This window comes from Rattus norvegicus, chromosome 2 (genome assembly GCF_021556685.1).
Source record: "Rattus norvegicus strain SHRSP/BbbUtx chromosome 2, alternate assembly SHRSP_T2T, whole genome shotgun sequence".
Taxonomy (NCBI): Eukaryota; Metazoa; Chordata; class Mammalia; order Rodentia; family Muridae; genus Rattus; species Rattus norvegicus.
Genome location: NC_141535.1, coordinates 1,836,575 through 1,855,221, shown reverse-complemented (window position 1 = coordinate 1,855,221; position 18,647 = coordinate 1,836,575). Strand labels below are relative to the sequence as shown.

The 18,647-nt window shown below is 39.3% G+C and overlaps 1 protein-coding gene and 2 pseudogenes across 2 annotated transcripts in view; 1 reads left to right on the top strand and 2 right to left on the bottom strand.

The window, feature by feature from the left end:
• LOC134478874 (uncharacterized) overlaps positions 1-6,341 on the bottom strand; it is a 101,562-nt gene extending 95,221 nt beyond the window's left edge. Inside the window, exon 1 of the transcript XR_015672951.1 lies at positions 5,577-6,341. The gene's annotated coding sequence lies outside the window, so the exon portion shown is untranslated. The remainder of the gene's footprint in view (positions 1-5,576) is intronic.
• LOC148006609 (uncharacterized) overlaps positions 1-18,647 on the bottom strand; it is a 2,902,548-nt pseudogene that overhangs the window by 1,096,602 nt on the left and 1,787,299 nt on the right.
• Nid2-ps7 (nidogen 2, pseudogene 7) overlaps positions 15,373-18,647 on the top strand; it is a 54,677-nt pseudogene continuing 51,402 nt past the window's right edge. Inside the window, exon 1 of the transcript XR_015678289.1 lies at positions 15,373-15,543. The product of XR_015678289.1 is annotated as a nidogen 2, pseudogene 7, transcript variant X2 (transcript). The remainder of the gene's footprint in view (positions 15,544-18,647) is intronic.

Genomic DNA, 18,647 nt, shown 5'->3' with positions numbered 1-18,647 from the left:
ACAGCACAACACAGGTAAGGAATAGAAGCCCTTAAGAAAGAAACACAGAAATCTCCTGAAGAACTACAGGAAAGCACAAACTAACAGGTAAAGGAATTGAACAAAGTCATCCAGGAATTAAAAATGGAAATAGAAACAATAAAGAAAGCACAAAGGGTGACAACCCTGGAGATGGAAAAAGAAGGAAGGAGATCAGGTGTCAGAAACACAAGTATTTTCAATCAGAAATCAAGAGGTAGAGGAGAGAATCTCATCGGCAGAAGATAACAGAAAACACTGACACAACCATCAAAGATAATGTAAAATGCAAAAAATTCCGAACCCAAAACATTGAGGAAATCCAAGACACAATGAAAAGACCAACCCTAAGGATAGTAGGTATAGAAGAGAGCTAAGATTTCCAACATAAATTTCCAGTAAATATCTTCAACAAAATTATAGAAGGATACTTCCCTAAAGAAAAGAAAGACAGGCCCATAAACATACAAGAAGTTTACCGAACTCCAAATAGATTGACCAGAAAGGAAATCTGTGCCATCACATAATAGTCAAAATACCAAATGCACAAAAAAAGAAAGAATATTAAAGCAGTAAGGGAAAATATCAAGTAACATATAAAGGGAGACCTATTAGAATTACACCAGACTTCTCACCAGAGACTATTAAAGCCAGAAGATCCTTGGAAGATGTCATACAGACCCTAAGAGAACACAAATCCAGGCTACTCTATCCAGCAAAACTGTCAATTAACAAAGATGGAGAAACCAATATACTCCATGACAAAACCAAATATACAAAGAACCTATGCATTTATTATGTGTATCTGTGTGTCAGACAGACATCTATATACACATGTAAATAAGTTACATATTTACTAAATTACTCAAAAACATTTTACAATATTCAAGTAGACATATTTACACACATGCCTACATATACAAGTTTGGCTGGTATATACCCACGGGTTAGGTGTCTTTTTTGCATATCTATCTTTATAAATGTGTGTGATCTGTGTGTGTGTGTGTGTCTGTGTGTGTGTGTCTGTGTGTTTGTGTTTGTGTGTGTGTGTGTGGCATGTGTGTGATGTGTACATATTTGTGTGTGAATGCACACCCTTTTGTGTGGAAACACATGTGAAAGTCAGAGGAAAAGTTCATGTGTAGGTTCTCACCCCTTACCTTGTCCTGGGTAGCCTCTATTGCTACTACCACTGAGTAGTCAAGGCTACCTTGATCAGAAGCATCCAAGACTTATCTTCTTTTCTCTTTCCACCTTACCATGTGACCTGTGGTATCCACATCAACCATGCCCATGCTTATTTCTTCTGGATTAGTATTTGATATGGTGGCTGTTTGCGGCAAGGTCTTTTCCTTAATGAATAAAGATTTCAGGGCACCAATCACTGGACATATACTTCCAGGTTAGACTTCCAGGTTGGAGGGAGAAAGAGAGGATGAGAAAAGGGACCTGTGGATTGTTGGATTGTGGGAGAACTTGGGGTAGGTGATATAATGAACTAGAGCCTCCCACTTAGATTTCCGATCAGTCAGGATCAGCCACTGAAGGATTTCATTTACTATGGCTTACTAATAAGGATGTTAGTAGTTGTACCCAGTGATTGAATTACCTGTTGATTCTAAACTAAGTTTGTGCTGTGTTTGCCTTCACACAGCTTCTCAACTGTTGTCCCGAGATAGGTACAGCCCCACTCCCACCCCCACCACCCAACCAGCCGATAAATTTGGATGCTCGAATCTGAGGTTTGTCATGGTAGTGACTTTCTAAGGTGACATAGCTAATTGGGTGAAGAGATTTCTGGAGCTACAGGCCAGAAAGTCTGTCAAGATGAGAACAGCCCACCAGGGCCAAATGACCCATTGGTGCCATGTGACCTGCTGATACATGGGGTAATATGGGATGGTGCCTTCTTCGGTATTTCATGCTGCAGGTGTTCAAATTCAGTTTGAACCAAAATGAGTACTTTGGTATTAAAGCCTAAGTTTTAACCAATAACAATATTCCAGCACCGACATTATATTTCTTAGCATAAAGCATTCTATGGGATATGTACGGTTCAGAATGAGTTCTCTGTATTTGATCTTTTCACAAGATTCAACCCAACTCCCAGCTCCTTTGGAGGTCACCAACTATACTATAGGCTGTTCTCCTATGGCACCAAACCTGGGCATAAAATGTAAAATGTTATCAGGTTGATTGAATTCCCATGAATCCATTTCCTTTCACTTTCCTCTTTGTTCAGCCACTGATGACTTTTGGTTGTCTTTTTAAGCAGCCATACACATACCACCTTTTACATTGTCTTTTACAGAGAGGCTCTATGTCTCATGTCTGGACAAACCACACCAGGCCAACAGGGCTCCACGTGGAGAGGTTTATTGGAATGGTAGAGACAAAGGCCAAGGGGGGAAGAGAGGTAGGAGAGAAAGAGAGGAGAAAAAAGGAAGAGAGGAGAGACAAGTGGAAGAGGGCAGAAAGGATCTGCCTTTTATGTGAAATGTGGTGTAACTCTAACATGAAATGTATGCTGGAAATGGATGACCGTTGCCTTGACAACAGATGCTCAGGTGACCAGATGACATCATTGCTGGAGGCAAAAGCAGTTCCTGATACCAACATTTGGAAATTTCGGTCACCAACTGGGACCCTCCTTTGTACCTGTAGCATACCTGTCAAAAAAATTAGATCTAACCATGCAGGGATGGCACCGTGTGTTTGTACCTTAGCAGCTGCTGAACTCCTTATTCAAGAATAAGAAAACCTAACATTTGGGTTGCCTATAATGGTCTTCTCCTCTTATAACATGTCACAGCTCCTACCTTTCAAAGGTTTACAGAATCTACCTCCCTCCAAGGTTCTTTCTCTTCAGGTAGCACTAATAAAAGACTCCACACTAACCTTTCAATTCACACCCACCTTTCCAATCTTCTTTTTCCACCAAATACTAACCACTCCTTATCTCACCCCTGCACTAAAACCTTAGAGGAATTACCTCACCCTTCACAAATACAGGAGGGCAATTTGCCTCAGACCGTCTATACCTGGTATACAGATGGAAGCTCCTTTCTACATGAAGAAGCCATAAGAGCCAGCTGCCCCATAGTGTCAGACACTGAGGCACAGGCCCTTCCTGCTCATACCACCAATCAACAGGCTGAAGTAGTAGTCCTTACCCATGCCTTTCAACTGGCACAGGGACATACCCTCAACATCTACACAGATTCTAATCATGCTTTCCATATCATCCTGACCCATGCCACTAACTGGAAGGAGCATGGGGTACTTATGACTAAAGGAGGATCAGTAACTAATGCAAACCAAATTATGGCCATGCTAAAGCCTCCCTTCTCCACACAGCTATTGGATTTGTCCACTGCAGATCCCACCTGCTAATGACTCTATTGTCTCCAAGGGAAACAACATAGCTGAAGAGACAGTCAGAGCTGCGGCCCTTAGGGGCCTACACTTGTCTCACCCTCCCCAGGACATTCTTACACTGCAACCCACAACCCCACTCTCACTCCCTAACACTCATCAAACTGTCCTATCTTCACAACATCTTTCATCCTAACAGCAAGGCATTGTCTTATTTTGTTAAAACCCACCTGAAGCCTACTCCTAAGGACTTAAGTTTCTTAAAATCCATCACTGCCTCTTCCAAAGTCTGTCAAATGTCAGACTTCAACCTCTGGTATTGTAGCACCCCTTTTTCTACCCATCAGGCCAGAGGTTCCCTTCCTGGAACTGACTGGCAACTTGTCTTACCCACATGCCAAATGTGCCAAGTACCTCCTAGTTTTGATTGACACATTCTCGGGGTGGGTGGAGGCATATCCCACAACTAACAAAAGGGTTCAGACAGTTTCTGAGCTCCTCTTCCAAGAGATCATCCTCAATTTGGTGTCTCAGCCTCCCTTCAGTGAGACAATGGTCCCAAATTTACCTCCCAAATTTCTCAAATTCTGTCTAAGGCCCTAGACACCACCTGGCATTTTCATATTCCATACCACCCTCAATCTTCAGGTAAGGTAGAAAGAACTAACTGCTCCCTAAAAACCACTCTTGTCAAACTGTCACAGGAACTTCGATTGGGCAAAACTCCTACCTCTGGCTCATTTAAGGCTACAAGCTCTCCCCAAGTGAACTCTCTTTGTCTCATCTTTCAAACTTATGTATGGATGTCAGTACTAATTCCTGGTCTTTCAAGTAAATGCACTCCCCTCCTAGACCATTGACTTACCCCATTACTTTGTCACCACCTTTCTCTCCTATGGAACTTTACTGACCACCACTGACTAAGGCCACATGCTGTCTCCTGTCTACTACCTATCAACATTTGAGACCAAGTTCTTCTGTCCCCTCCAGATCAGTAGCTCTTAGATGTCTCTCCTAAATGGTAGGGCCCTTCATGGACCCTGCTCTCTTAAGCTCCACAAGATGTTGAGATCACCCACCTTGTCCCCAATCCCAGAAGAATGAGACTCCACCCTAGCATCTGTGCTCCACTCCACTGGATTAGACCTGGGCTTCTCATCTGATCGTTTCCATCCATGGTATCACTTACATTTAGAGATTTGAGGTTCAAGGAATCCCCACTGATAACAAACAGACTTTCCCAATAGGATCAGGAAACCACTCCATGCTGGGAGCCAATCCAGATTGCTGTCATCCCTATATCTGTCATTCCTTCTACATATTATGTTCTCTTTGTCTGCTTCCTCTTTGACCAGACAAAAGATGATTGCAAAAAATGACCAGACAAATATGGGGGCTGCCCATATTGGTCGTTCCAGATACATATGTTAGGACCAAGGACCAATCACTTCTGTCAGCAATGCAAGACCTTGTTCTTCCATATACCAGACCCATGGAATCCCAGTTAGAAAACAGGAATTGTTTGTAAGCTCTAATGTAAAAACCAAGCAGGGTCTCCAGTGAGTACTGTCCACATGCAGAGAAATTTTGTACAATTTCCCAAACTCTAGATATTGGAAAAATAGGAGAAATAATCAAACACTCCTCCAGGGTCCTTACGTCCTTGACATCCCCCCTCACAAATGGTACTAACTTGTCATTTAGACTTTTGATTCAGACCCTTACCTTGGTGTACCAACTCCTTATGGCACCCAACCTGGTCACTTTAAAGACTGCTAGCTACGCAGTACCCCCCTGAAACTAATTCACAATTGCCAGTTACAGCCTCTCTAGTGATGCTGCCCAATAACCTTACCTCAGCTTTTATCAGCTGCCCTGACTCCGATGCTGCCATCGCCCCATACTTTTTTATATCCCTCTTATTGGTTTGACAGTTTTATGACATCCAGGACATGTTCTGAAGGGAAACTCAGTTCCCTAGACTGTAATAGATCCACCATCCTTGATGCCCCATCTCTACTGCAGTGCCCTGCAGTCCAAAACACGTCAATTCTCTGTGGCACTGGTATATATCATCACCTACCTGCCAGCTGGTCAGGAAGAGTTTGCACACTGGTGTTCCTTCCCTGAACTAGGAGTAATACATGGCAAAGTATCTCAACCAATTCCAGTTTTTGACATACCTGTCCAGCATAAGAGGACACTGCAGGTTGTGCCAATCCTGGTTGCTGCAGGAGTAGCTACAGGTGCTGGCACTGGAATAGCAGGGCCGAAGACTTCCCAGAAATTCTTATCCAAGCTTGCAACCGTTTCCAGTGAATGTATGAAACCATGCTCATCATCCAGAAAAAGTTCGATTCTTTGGCAGCAGTTGTGCTTCAGAACTGACAGGGACTAGAAGTCCTGACAGCTAAAGAAGGTGGTCTTTGTCTATTTCACCAGGAAGAATGCTGTTTCTATGTCAACGAATCTGGGGCAGTAAGAAATACATTCCATCAGCTGCAATCAGACATCCAGAAATGCAGGGAACAGCATGAGGCCTCCAATTCCTGGGTTTTTCAAAACCCTACATGGAAATAGGATACTGCCTTCTTAATGCCTCTTCTCCCCATTTTCCTGGAGATACTATTTCCTCCCTGCCTCATTTATCTTGTTTCGACATTCCTTCAAAGACAAATTCAATATTTTCTAACCAAAAACCAAACAGTTCCTTTTACACAACTATCAAGTGGGCCTGGATGGTGAAAGTCAGCTACATCCCAAAACTGATAATGCTCCTAGACAGCAGGGAGCAGTTTAAGAGGTCTAAAGCCCCTATTTCCCTTTTAGCATCGGCTTCCCCTTTTTCCATTTTTTCTTCTCTCTATGATAAGAAAAAGGGAGGTATGTTATCATAAGAAGTGGTTTACAGCTAGCCTCTGAATCCAGCAATGACATCATCCTTAGGTAACAATGACCTGCTTGGTTCTGTTGCCACGGCAACCGCCACATTCTCAAGGCACATGCCTCACTCACATTAAAAGTACACACACACACACACACACACACACACACACACACAAATGAGCATTTACAAACAGATAAGTAAGGTAGAGTACACTATTCTTTGTATTATTTTATACTATCATGTGTGTTTATAACTATGCTCACATAAAGAAAAACTATTATAAGTAACTAAACATCATTTAAAAGATGGTAAGAAATAATACGTATCTATATAAGCAATGGAAATGGAGAAAAGTACACAATTACAGTGAGAAATTATCTCTTTTTAAATTGTTTTTAATGAGTTTTTAAATAACCATACCACTAACTTTCAATTTAAATCCCCAGGAATTAAATTCCTAAAGCATATTGTACCATAACTGACATAGATAAATCCTACCTCATAGTAACTAGTACTTTTTTAAATAGGCAAAGATATATTTGTATCCATGAAAATACATTGTTTCAGGTAGCACAATTTAAATTTTCAATCTCCTCTTTCCTCTTCAGCCTGTCAACAGCCTTATTTTCAAATGTTTTCTTATTTTCCATCCTTTCCTTCTCACTTCCTCAGTCAGGTTCTTCCAATGAAATTTAGTTCTTATACGTAGTATTCCTGCTTGGCATAATCTTCTTTGAATATGTAAGAGATATACTCCTTTGCATGGTCCTTCCTCTTATGTTCATTAATGGACCTGGTGAAATTCAATAAAAACACACTAAGAAGTGAAATAAATGGTATAGTGACTTGTTTTCATATAAATCAAGGATGTAATTACAAAATATTAATTTTAAATTAATAGGCTAAATAACAGTTTTGTGCTACAACAAATAAAAGCACTTTTTCAAAAAACAAAACAAAACAAACAAAGAAAAAGCAAAAACAGGGTATGTTGCAAAACAAAGCAGGTGACCCCTAAACTATGACATTTAGGAAGCAGATTTTGTTCTGAAAATATTTCCGCCTATAGTAATGGAACCAAGATCATACATGGTTCAGAACGAAGAAGTATACCTTTTGAGTGTGCACAGTATTGTAATCTGTATTGACAATAAATCAATATTACTTCCTGAAACCTATTTGAGCTGATATAAAGGTAGGGGGAGAAAAGTATGAAAAGGGCGGCCACCACATTCCCAAAGCAGAAAAGGTAAGATATTCCAAAAACAGGTAGAAAACATTTACTGGGAGTCTAATCCTGATGCTGAAACCAAAGAACCGGAAAAGAAAGTCATACACCAACATCTCTGATGACCATAGGTGCACAGGCATTAATAAAATACGTGTAAACCAAATGCAGTAACACAAACATATTTCCCATTAGGCTTAAGGCAACTTCATCCCAGAGATGGAGGAAAGCTTCAATACATGAGAATTAACATAATCTACCACATAAGTACAAGTACCACCCTATTGCATACATAAAAGACCTGTGATAAAATACAGCCTCCATTTGTGAGGAAAGTCTTGCAGAGAATAGGGATACAGGGGGTTTATCTCAACTTGATAAAGGCAATATACAGCAAAAGTCACCCAAAAGAGGGAAGAATTCAAAGTATTTGTGTTGGAATCAGGACCAAGACAAGGATGTTCACTCTTCTCACTTCTCAACATACTTCTTACAGTGTTAGGTCAAGTAATTAAACAAGTCAAGTAATGAAGCAAATACAAATGAGAAGGGAAGAAATCAATATATGTTTATTTTCAGGTTTTAAGATTCTATACATAAAAACTAAAGCATAAAAAAAACTCCTAGAGCTGATAAATATTGATAAAAGTTGAAAAACACAGAGTTAAAGCACAGGAATCAGTATCCTTTTTAATATGCAAAAGACAAACACAGAAAGCAAGGAGACAATACTATTCTCAAGAAACTAAAACAAAACAACAACAAAATACTTGAACTAAATATGACAAAGGAATGTGTGCCATGAAAACTGTAAAACACTAAAGAAATTCACTGAACATATTCCTGCTTAAGAAACAGCTACAGGTGTTTCTTGCCCTCTTGTTAAGAGCAGAAGAATAAACAATACTCTGTTAGTACTCAGTGGCTTCTGAGAGTTTCTTAACATTCACATCACCACAGAGAACTACAAACAAATAAGAAACCTCTTAAGTTATTGAGAAGCAAATCCCAAGCTCCATGCATTTTTCATGTAAATAAAATAAACTATTTATCAACTTTAAAATGGAGATAGGATCTAGTATGCACCCTCCTCCCCCCCACACGCCCCCCCCCCATTACCACAGTCCTGTGGGTGTTACTCAGTGTGACAGCTCCAAGGACTATGTGTTCTGAGAGCTATGTGTCCTGAGGACTTGATGCTGTTATGGAGTTCTGCTCTGTTCACTGCCAGCATGTTCCTCATAATCTAAGAATTATGGGAAAACTCTAAGGGGCCTCAAATCACTCACTGGCCAACATATCTGGCATTAACAATTGATTTCTTATGCACATTTTTGCCCTCAGCTTCCTGATGAGATTTATTAAGAATTGCTCTTGAGTAGATACTCATTCTGAGGATTTAAAGTAAGATATGACTGATTTTTATATAAGTGGTCAGATCTGTGAGTCTTTTAAGAATACTTTTTAAGGATAAATAATGAAATAATTACTCCTGTCTTTGTGTAGAAGAAACTAAAACAATTGCAATTTAATGATGCTTGAAAGATTTGGCTGGGATATATAAGTGATGGAACAAAGAATAAAGCACAAGGGTTAGGGCATCCATCAACCATGTGTATCTGTTAAGGCTTGTGTATGATGAGCTGGAACACTGTTCCTTCTACCATCAACTCTGTGTGTGTGTGTGTGTGTGTGTGTGTGTGTGTGTGTGTGTGTGTGTGTGTGTGTGAGTGTGTGTGTGTGTGTGTGTTTGTGTGAATTTTCTCTCTTCCCTGGTCTTTCTCACTGACCCCAAGGAGTTAAGAGTTCATAGGTTTTTCGCTGATCATACAGAGTGCCAACCCCCCAGTAACTTAAGCTTTGCTCCCTCAGAAAATTGTCCGTTGAGTAACATCTCTAGTTCATCTTTGAGCGCCGAGTGTGGGCCATGCACCCCCACTGCCGTGGACTGAGAGGCAACACCAGAGTGTTCCTCTTCACTGGGCTAGCTGACCTGTTCCACAGTGCAGCAGAGTTTATGGGTCTCTCCACAAGCAGAGTGAGCTACTCTATGTGAGATTCATGTAAATGCAAGGATACACGGTCCTCACTGGAGGGCAAACTAGACAAGCACATGTAGAAAGGATGTGGAGGAATCGTTGGAGAAATCAGAGACCAGGACACAAGATAGTGAAAGAGAAATCTCTGAGAGTCAGTCTGTGACTAATAGAATTTAAACTGTTGCTCCTGCAGAATGAAAAGTAAAGTTGCTAACAGGGAAGAAAACATCTGCATCCTGAGAATGCAGGAAGGGTTTGTAAAAGGCCCCAAACATGTGGAGAGATTAAATAGCTCTAAACGGAATCATCAAAGAGATGATTCAGGAAACAGCACACAAAGGAAGTCACAGGTGGATCAAATGCCCTGGTTACATTGACCTAATTTCTTAATATAAGGAACAAGAAATCAGTTTCCAAAAAACACGAAAGATGCTTTATCTAACAATACAAGTCAATATTAGACCTAATTTTTATAGAGCTAATGTGTAGAAGTCAAAGATACTAACTTCTAAAATGACTCTTAGTACATTTAACTTTTGTGCGATGTCTAATAATGACTTAGAGAATGTGATATTGGAAAAAAGTAGAAGAAAGGCATTGGAAAAGGAGTTTTAGGCACAGGTTTGGCTGTAATTTAATAAAAGACAATCTAGTCATTTTATATCTAGCAAATACTTTTACAGGCTTCAAATGGGTCAAAGACCTTAAGTACAAAAATGAATGTCATAAAGTTAAAACAAGAATATAGTATCAAGGTATTATGACCACTTTTTTAAAGGAAAGGAGTATTTCATTTTGTGGAACTTAAACATTTCCTCTAATATTTGACTTCTGGTGGCCCATCCAAAAGAAATGAAGAAGATATGAATTATAAAAGGATGTTAAATATTTTAAAAATCCAGTGGCTACTAAGATGCAGCTAATTAAGTAAGCAAAGAAAATATTCTGCTGCAAAACCATGCTTGGCCAGCCAGTGATGGAAAGCAAGACAAAAGAAGATTAGTTTCCTGCTACTTTCAAAGAACAAGCACCTATCCAGGTCAAAATCTAGATGGAGACTATTAAAACAAGCAGCTGACACGGAGTCTACCCACCAGACTGAGCAACAAAGGAACTTAGAAACACCACCAAACATGCACAACAGTTTTTTTTCCCTCATTTTGACAGATGTTCACTCAGTATTTTCTTAGTGTTCAGCATGGGGCACGTACTGTGTACTTCCTTCAGTTACACATCCCTTGCTTTCTAGAATTTAAATTTTTATATATTTAATAATACAAAGAAGGAAATTCAGAAAGAAAAATCAACCTGGTACACAAGTATGCTGAAGAAACTGACCACAAACAATAAAACAAAGACTCAACAAGTTCAGGAAGTTATCCCAAGATCTACTAACACAAATCACTAATATAAAAATTTTCTGAAAACATTTAACAGCTAATAAGAGCCCTAGAATACTTGAAAAACTGATACACATATAAAATATTAATGTGTGTCTACAATCACCCTTCCTGGTGCACCGTGTAAGGAGATGATGGCAACTAAGAAAGACTAATTCCAGAAAAGAAATCCAGATGGCCAGATTCTGTTTTGCCTCAACAGGGTCGTTTCTAAAATAACCATTGTTTTTTTTTTAAATCTGACAAAACAGGAAACAGAAGCAACTGGGACAAAACCAAAATCTAGATCCTTTCCACTGTGGTATATGTCTTTCTTCTCGTTAATGTGTTCTTAAAACAATGATGTTTTTTAGTATTTATGGTTTTACAATTTATTCTACAAGGAAACAAATCGGAAAGACTTGCCAATTTCTTTGGAACTGTAATGCAGGGTATTAAAACAAGTGAAGATCTTGTGATTGTAAAGAGACTAATTTTGCAAGACAGTTATGGAAATATTTTTTCTAAGAAACCAGCTCACTCAAATGAGGCATTTAGACTCTGGTTACAATAATGGTTGTGTCGTTCCTTGAGTCGGGGTTCCCTGCTCTGTAGCCTTCCCTTGAAAGTTCTGTTCTCTTGGTGTATCTCCTGAAAGCTGAGATTAGGTACCATGGTGTCTGCTTTTAAGTTCTAAAAAATACTGAAGAAAATAAACATCAGTGTCTGCACGGTGACATAAGCCACATCGCTAATAGCTCATCTAGTTAATGTGAAAAAATCATGCTTTCACTCCCAACCTAAGTTGGGAGGTGAACATCATCCTCCAGTTCCAGAAACCAAAACTATACACTGGTCATTGCTCAAATTTAGATTTTGTTTGGATTCATGTTGTCACTTGTAGAAGTTTGGACCTGGTGCTTCTTCTCAGCCCCATGCTCCCAGAAATAAGACGGAGACTCAAAATATATTAACAAATACCTTGGCCATAGAGCTAGACTATTCTCTGACAAATTCTAACCCACTTACTCAAATCTACATACTGCCATGTGGCTCATTACCTGTGCTCAGGAACCACGAGTCTGTCTGGTCACATTTTCCAGGGCAAATCTCTCCGACCTGGCTCTATCCCAGAATTCTTTCTGCCTCCCGGATGTCCCACCTTCTATTCTACCCTTTCCTATAGGCCATAATTTTTTTTTAACTGAAAGGTAATATATCCATACAAATACACAAGATACTCTCTCTACAGTCACTAACATTCTTAAAGCCTTCAAAGAGTTAATTATTCCAATTCTACTTTTACTTCTAATGCACCAACACCAACACCAACATTCAGAGACCATCCATGGGAGGACTATTGCTTTAAAGAACTTATGTGCACCTGCTTTTCCTTTCAGTTTATTCTGGTAATAATGCCACTCCAGCTGGGGGTTAGCATGAGGATGAAAAGGTGTTCTATGTAGACCAGGCTGGCCGGGAACTCATAGAGTTTCACCTGCTAGGATTAAAAGCTTTGGAGACCAAACACGGATTTGATGAACTGACTCAATCTAACAGCTGCAGAGTCAGTTTTCTGTGGCCTTTGATTTCTTACAATGAAAAGGAGGCCACTCGGATACCAGGTTCAGATTGTAGGAGAAGAAAATGAGACAAAAAACTACAATCAGACTTTTGTAATTCTGGTATAAGCAGGTATAAATAGGTTTAGAGAGCAAGGGGCTCAGAACAAAGAAAATATAACACACAAAGCTCTCCTGCCTCACTGCAGAAGCCAGACAAAAGAACAGTAGACCAGAAGGTAGGTGTCCCTAGCCTAAAATCAATTCCTTTACATTCAAAAAATCCCTTTCAGAGCTGAGTCAAAACTACCTAGGTATAGGTATACTTCCCAACTAAAGCCTTGTTGGGAATCTAGAATTTTCTAGTATTTTCACATAAGAGAAAAACTGACTTTCAAACAAAACTGCAAATGTAGCTATCTTGTCCAGAAATAAAAAGAAAAATGCTAAATAAATGCTTCTAATACTAGTAAGTAGTACACACAGAAACCTGAAATTTCATTTGCAAAACAGACTGCCCAGTTGACTCAACTCAATGATACAGAATTATCCAAAACCCAGAAATTAGTATGTTTACCTACATTAAGGGAGGAGTTATTTGAACAGAAGAGAAAGTCTGAAGACACAGTATAGCAGAAAATTCCCCTTAATGAACAATAAAAAGATATAGAAAATATCCAGAAACTCTCATCTATGTGAGATAACAGAGTCCTCAATTTAACATACACTTCTCTGTATATTTCAACATACACTAAAGCAGTAGTATTCTAATTTCTCAATACCTGTGATAATAAGGGGTAGCCAATTTGAACAAATGAATAAATTTAATTGAGAAAGAACAAAATACTTTCCAAAGAATATATTGTTATCATTTCAGATACACACACACAGACACACACACACAGACACACACACAGACACATACACACACACATACACACTCTCTCTTATGTATCAATTTTTTTAAACAAACAAGAATACAGATCTTTAAGATCTGTTATACTTCTTACACCCAGGAGACAAAGAAGAAAACAGTATCAACATGCCTTCCAGAGCTCTGATGTCTGGGTGCCCTCAATACTGACATATTGCCTAAACGGAAAAAAAACAGCATTCAAATTAATTCTTCTCATTAAAAACATATTTAGTCAATTTTAAAAAATCACATTTAAGAATAATGTTAACATAATATAGGATATATTATGGACTGTATGCCAACTTATAGATGAATTTCCATTTCTTCAGTTTTCTGATAGAATGTTAAATCACTTCTAACAATACCATAGCATTATTTCCTGTTCTACATTCTAACCTTCTTCCTTTAAGATTATAACTTTATAAGATAAATCTTATTATACAATTTAGTTATGTGTAGTTTCACCTATTTAGCTTTGATAAACTCCATTCTGCACAACTCTACAAACTTTATTTAATGAAACAATTACAATGGCTACTACTAGCCAATGTTGTTGATAAGTAATAAAACACAAGGAGTTAGATTAATTCTCACAACACTATAGGGAACAATTACTATCACCCACAACTTTTATATTAGTAATATAAGTTCAACAGCTGGTGAGTGCCCAAATTGGAATTTATTTCCAGTCAGTCTGATTTCCAAGCTCTTAAATTATCATACTTGTTGTTATTAAAATCTCTTTGTAATAAAGTACCCACCACACCCATCAAAATAGAGCACACAAAACTAACACAGTTCCACTTGGTGAGATTTAATGGGAGAACAAGACAAGGGAAAGGGGCGAGAGAAAGAAGAGAAAAGAATGAAGAGAAGAGAGAGCATGAGGGCAGAAGAAGTCTGCCTTTCATTTGGAATATGACATAACTACTCCCACGTGGCGTTGGTATTTGGACCAAAGGAATACTGGGAAAGTAGGGCTGTTTCCATGTCAACAGTTACCAAATAGTGTTGCTGCTCAAGGCAATTCCTGATACCAACAATACTGCTGTTATAATTCGACATATTTCAAAAAGAAGTTCACAAAAAAACCAAAGTCTATATATACAGGGAATTTTTCTTTCTTCATTAGCTGTTACTAGTTCTGCCACATGACTATTATATTTATGGAGATGAAAGTAAATATTATCTCATAAGGAAAATTACTGACTTAGAATAACCAGAGATTGTTAATAAGGATTATTATAACCCAACTATCAGGATAACAATTCTTTATAATAATATTACTTCTTTTTTTTTTTTTGTTCTTTTTTTTCGGAGCTGGGGACCGAACCCAGGGCCTTGCGCTTCCTAGGTAAGCGCTCTACCACTGAGCTAAATCCCCAGCCCCCAATAATATTACTTCTAATAATCCCCCTGGTGTTCCAAAATATGATATACAGGTCCTAAAACTGCCACCCATTTCTACTTGTCTCAAACTCTGGCCAAATCTTTCATGCACTGTGACAGCCAATTCTGTGAAAAACTGACACATAAAAGGCCAGTGAAAGCTGAACAGAGACTGGAAACATTTAAAAAAAGTCTATTCAGTCCCAAATCAAAGGATACCTGCCTGTTAAGGTAAAGGACAGAGCAAGCAGTGAAGATCCAGGTAAATATATTTAAAATGCAAATTATACCAGCCCTCAACAAACACCGAAAAGTCAAAAAAAAAGATCTAAGTATTAAAAGAAAAAACAAAACAAACAAACAAAAAAACCCAAAAACCACAAACACTCTTTCTTTTCAACAAGGTGGCCAAGTGGCAGATGCCAACGTGCAGATCTTCATGAAGACCCTAATGGGCAAGACCATTACTCTTGAGATTGAGCCCAGTGACACCATCAATAATGATCCAAGAAAAGGAAGGCATCCCACCGACCAGCAGAGCAGATATTCGCTGGCAAACAGTTGGAGGATGGCCACACCATGTCCAACTACAACATCCAGAAAGAGTACAACTTGTATCTGGTGCTGCGTCTGCACAGTGGCATCACCGATTCATCCCTTTGTCACTTTGTCCAGAATTACAATTGTGACAAGATGATCTGCCACATTGCGACTCATGCCTGCACACAGTGTAGTCTACTGCTACAAGAAGTTCAGCCACTCCAACAACCTGAGCACCAAAGAAGAAGGTCAAATAAAGCTGGGGCCATACCTGGCCTGTGACCCTGTGACCAAATAAAATCCATTGACTGGGGAAAAAAAAGAGAGAGAGAGAATGCAAGAAAGAAAGAAAAATATCAAGCTGGGCACAGGACTTAAACCGTAGCATTCAGAGACAGAGGACAGGCACATCTCTGTAAGTTTGAAGGCAGCCTGGTCTACAAAGTGAGTTCCAGGAGAGCCAGGGCTATACAAAAAACCCTGACTCAAAAACAAAATAAAATTCTGACAATTAGCTTTCCTGTGTAAAACGATTATGACTCTTTAGCATATCCAACAAAAATTCATGTATTGGTGGCAAGAAAATACACTGTTAACTATGAATACTCTATGCTGGTACAGCACACCAGACCAACCCACATTTGGAAAACAGATGTGTAAGAAATATAGTAAGACACACATTTAAACAACTAACATTATTGGATTTTGTACTGAAAACTGAGATCTTACGAGTAAACTGTAGATACAAAAGGTGGGACTGGAGGCTCAGGAGGGGGTGGCAGGTAAAAGGAGAAAAAAAATGAAGGAATGGGAGAGAAGGAAGCCACTATGCACCAGAATAATGTGGCTGGGAGAAACCGGAAGTAATAAGGAGTCTTAGAATTGGGAAATAAGTTAGTATTGTATTAGATATACCCAATCTAGGCATATAACTTATAATTAAAATATTTGGATTGTGTGTCTTTTACATGGGCTGTTAGGGTTGGAAATTTTAGTAACAAATTGACAAACCCATGTCTGGGTTAGAACCGAAGTAACCCGATACAGAAATCCACCCCCATCCACTGAATATTAACAACTAGGTCTTCACTCTAAAGCTGCTTCAGGGTGGAAATTAAGCATGAATCTAAAGGGTGTACAGAGAGCTAACTGAGATGCTCCCTGCCCAAGCCCCAAGCAAACCTAGGCAACCAGAGGTAGCACACCAGCCCTGAGCTGGGACACAAGGTGGTGCCAATGCCACAACATAGTTGGGGTTCCCTGAGTCTCAGAGAAAAAAAAGGACAAGAAGTCAAGATTGCCTGAGATGAGGCCTTCACAACTGAAAATTAGCAACTGAAAACACAGCAGGTATCTTTCCAAAGCTTTCTCACAGATAACAATGGGCTGGTCTAGGCATCTCTCTCCCAAGTCAACCTTCCCATGCACACTTTGATTTCCAACATCCCTCCACTTCTAAACAGGGCACAGGACACAGGCAGCAAGACCAGCTCTCTCAACTGCTTACACTGCAGGCTGTGTAAGATCAATACACAGGCTGAAGGCTATACAGGACAGTCAAAAGACCTAAAGGGCTCAAAACACAAAAGCCAAGGGTCTTTGTACAGTCAGCCCCTCACTACTAGTGAAAGAACCCAAAAGGACCTTAATGTCCTAAAACAAACACCAGAAGAAACTTTAGACCAAATATAAGAATTGAAATAGTACCACTGCACTCTTTTCCTCCTTCCCTTTTTACCACATAAGGTGCTATAGAGAATTGAGGAGTTTCTTTTTTTTTTTTTTTTTTTTTGGTTCTTTTTTTCGGAACTGGGGATCGAACCCAGGGCCTTGCACTTCCTAGGCAAGCGCTCTGCCACTGAGCTAAATACCCAACCCCTGAATTGAGGAGTTTCTTAAGCAGTGAATATAAAAAGCAGTGATTTTGTTTTTAACATTCTTAGCTTCTCAGAGTATATATGACCAAAATCTAAAATATTAAATTTGCCAAGGTATGTTGATGTGAAAGATCTCACGCAGAGAGACCCTTACTCAAGTCTTGGGAAATCGTGGACCCCAGACCCAGAGAGACCATTTTGGATGTAATAAACAAAGGCGAGGTTTATTATGGAGACCTATTCCCGCAGGAGACAGAGGTGTCTACCTGGAGAGGCTGGGAGAAAGAGTATTTAAAGGCAGAGGCTGTGAGCACCAGGGGATGGGGGGATGTCAAAGGGGAATGTACCACAAGTTACAGGATTGTTTTATGGTTCTAGGAGATAAGGGGACGCCAAAAGGTTTTATGGCCCCCTGGTTCCTGGAACAGAGCTACTAAATCAGGAGAACGGTTGGGTAAAAGTTTGTCAAAATTGATGAAGCATCTGTATTTGAAACACCTCTGGTTAGCCTTGGGCTATTCGGTTTCCTGGAATGCTCTCTGCAAGACACAATGGCTGAAAAGCACAAGTAGGGGCTTATCAGGGTCTGGAGGACATCTGGTTAAAGTATGACTCTGAGTAAGCCGGGGGGATGTCTTTGGATGGTTTATGGGTCAGTCATTGATAGCCTGAGCTGGTTCTTGTATTCCTTTTCTTCATCTTTATGGCCTGCTATTCCTGGCGGCAGGGCTTAGCCCTGAGTCTGTGGCTTTTGGGGCTTACTCTTTTAATTTTATATTTTTAAACCTTAAATTCGTATAATTTTCCTTTCAGAAGAAAATTTTTGCATTTTCTATAGGCTAACTCTAAAAGCTGTACCAGGATCCACTCTGATGTAACACTTTACCACCAAAACTTGTAAGTATATACAGTAAGATCTGCTCTCGTTAAGCAAATATCTTGATTGATTAGTACTTAACTTTAACTCAATGAATAAATAAAATACTTAGATTCAGTCATGACAGAGCCAACAACAGTACAATTAATACAGTAATGAAAATGTAGCTTTACCTTGTGTCTATATAACAAGGAACAATAGTAAGGACTAAAGAGGGCTAACATTGCACATACCTTAAGAGGCATGGACCTGGGCAGGAGAGATAGCTCAGTGGATAAGAGGTCCTGAATGCAATTCCCAACAACCACACGGTGGCTCACAACCATCTGTAATGGGATCTGATGACCTATCATGATGTGTCTGAAGAAAGCAACAGTGTACTCATGTAAATAAATAAATAAATAAATAAATAAATAAATAAATAAATAAATAAATAAATAAATTGATTAGCCATGGACCCAGAGAAACAAGGTGAATTCATCTAAACCAGTACGAAGACAACCAGGCAATCAAGCACAGTGATATATGAAGAGATCTTAAATGACAAATATGTATCAGTC